Here is a 3,107-nt window from a genome sequence, read left to right as displayed (position 1 = left end):
TACTTGCAGGCCTATCGATATGACTTGCAAATCGTTCGAATTGTCGGTACATCCGGTGTTTTTGCAAATGTCTGGACTGGGCATGTTTTTTACCCTTAGAAAATACACCTTCCTCAGAGAGAAAAGCTTTTCTGGGAAAAAATATGCGTCAGGAAGCAAAATACTGTTCTGGACCAATCGGGAAACTATCATGACACATGTATGTCAAGGTAAGGGTCCTCGAACAGAGCGTAGAGCATCAACAGTACAATTAAGGGAGCTGCTCGAAAACCGAGGAGAAGCATGGATGTGACGTCGATCGGTATATAGCGTTTTAACAAGCTGAACTATAGAAAAGCTAAACGTTGGAAACTCAACAACAACAAAAACGAGCATTCTCCGTGAATGTCTCGTTTTATCTGTAAGGTAAAACGTTGCATAAAATAATATTTCTTGTTTGTTTGACACGTATTGAAAATGATACAAAAAACACACAAAAAACCAACAACATTGATTAAACAAAACCTAGGAAGCAAACCGTGCTACTTTTTCAGTCGAAGTGTGCTATTCGTAGGGTATGCATAATCCTGAATAATATATCTTTAATGCCAGCCGTATAGTGGTTTAAACAGAAACTGAAGGAAGGCGTTTTCAACAAAACAACAGAAGCCAATCATCGTCTTGTCTTTTTGGCTACTCCAGTCTGTATCCTCAAGCAGTAAACACTTTCCCTGCCGGCGTATAATCCCTTATCGCGAAAAAAATGGACTTTGAATTGCCTGTCCCATATTTTCTTGGATTGGGAATGATGTGGGGATAGACAGGCAAAAGTAACTTCTGATATCCTGCGAAGAAGATCCTGACTCACATTTCAAAAGTTTGGCAAGGACATTCGACAAGCTCACAACCAGGGGCGAACGTTCTCCAACCAAACTAAAGTTCACGTCGGGGGTTTCTTCTTCTGCGTTCGTGGTCTGAAACTCCCCCGTACACTCGTGTTTTTGGACGAGTGCATTTTTACGTGTATGGTGGTTTTTACCCCGCCATTTAGGCAGCCATACGCCGATTTCGGAGGAAGCTTGCTGGGTATTTTCGTGTTTCTATAACCCACCGAACTCTGACATGGATTACAGGATATTTTCCGTGCGCACTTGGTCTTGTGCTTGCGTGTACACACGAAGGGGGGATAAGGCACTAGCAGGTCTGCAGATAAGTTGACCTGGGAGATCGGAAAAATGTCCACCTTAACCCACCAGGCGCGGCCGGGATTCGAACCCACGACCTTCGCTTTGGAGGCCGGCGTCGGGTTACCACCAAGCCATCGCGCCCGTCGGTGGTTTAAAGGCCCACTCCGCCTCGTAAAAACAGATCGCCTCACTGTCTCAGATCTGGCTAGGCTTTAACATTGGATACGACCATCCCTCCCCTTGATCATATACCAACAATGAAAAGCCTGGGTACTCTCTGCGCACAGTGGTATGCATTGTTAAGAAACAATTTCGTAAAAGACACTGGTGCCTTTTTCGAAAATTATTTCATGAACAAATTCAAACTCACCACAGCAAGTCGCAGTCAGGGTGTTGAACTTTGGCATGTGACCAAGTGGAGGGATGATCTTGTCCTATGTAAAAGCCCTGCCAGAACTGGTACAGTGAGGCGAAAATGTTTTCACGAGGTGCAGTGGGTTTTTAAGCCTTTAAGGTGTTGTTTGTACGGATCGGAGTACCCGCTTTCAACACTCTCGTGTGCTTTTTTGCTTCCAAGGATATGTCTTGTGCATGTACCACAAGTCCCTTTTGCTTGGCTAGGCGTACTTTGCTTTGCAGAAACGTTTTCCGCTCTTGTCTCCGCGCTAATGTATTTCTGCGCGGACAGTTTCCTGTTATGAGTGCCATTCAGGATATGAGGCTTTCTGAAAACTTTTTATGTCTCCAACCACCATCGACCCCCCCCCCCCACCCACCCACCCCTCCAGCCTACCCCAACCCCAAATCCCCCCCACGCACACACACGCGCGCACACACACACGAACCCACTCACACACGCACGCACATTCCAACACACACACACACTGTCACATAAACACACACACACACACACACACACACACACACACACACACACACACACACACACACACACACACACACACTCATTTATCCCGAATAGTTTTTTTTGTCAATACCACCATTCCAAAAGGACAATTTCCTCGAATTCATACACAAGTTTCGCTGAAAATGCAAGATAGGTGTTTTTTCCACTCGCAAATTCTGTTTTGAAATTGGGTGCCCCAGGTTTAAGACGAAACCTTCCTTAAATATAGACATCTTTCCGCTGAGGATACCTGATATTTTATTACTGGCGACAAGAAGCGCTTGTGGAAGATATTTCGAGAGCCGGAACGTAATTATACCTGGCGGTTACCTCTCCTGTCTGGTAATTACACCTACGACTTTAAAGATACATACCTCCCCGTGCAAACCATCGTGTGAAACATTCTGTTAACCAAACCATCGTGTAAAGAACAGTGAAAACCATCGCGTGAACCGTCATGCAAAACATTGTGTAACCAAACAACCGCACAAACCATAGTAAAAACCATCAGGTAAACTATCGTGTAAACCAAACAATCGTGTAAATCATCGTGTAAACCATCATCCAAACAATCGTGTAAACCACCAAATAAACCCTCGTGTCCGGACTACGCTTTTCCGTAGGATATAAGAACATATTTCCCCTTGGATAAACACCAACAACACACCAACAGCATCGCTGCATTCTGTGCTGAATGGGACTTTTTTTTAAATTTTTTTACTGAATTAATTTTGTGAAATGACACCCATGTCAAGGATATTTCTTTGCCAGTGCATGCGTAGCACGAAACGTCGGTTACTTCCAAGGTTGCACCTGGTATGCGTTGGTGTTTTTGTAGTCCGTTTTGTATTTCAAGACCACAACTGACTTTGAAACATCATGGAAATCTGGTTTGAGAAGGAAGTCGGCTTTAAATGGGGGGTTGGGTGGGGCGTCGAGGGAAGGGGGGGGGGGGGCCGGGGGGGGGGGGGGAGGGGGTGGTTAATCTTGGCACAGCTTTTCACCTGGGGTATGTTCACTTTGATTCCAACAAT

This window comes from Littorina saxatilis, unplaced genomic scaffold, assembly GCF_037325665.1.
Source record: "Littorina saxatilis isolate snail1 unplaced genomic scaffold, US_GU_Lsax_2.0 scaffold_2063, whole genome shotgun sequence".
Taxonomy (NCBI): domain Eukaryota; kingdom Metazoa; phylum Mollusca; class Gastropoda; order Littorinimorpha; family Littorinidae; genus Littorina; species Littorina saxatilis.
Note: the sequence above shows the minus strand (reverse complement) of the source record.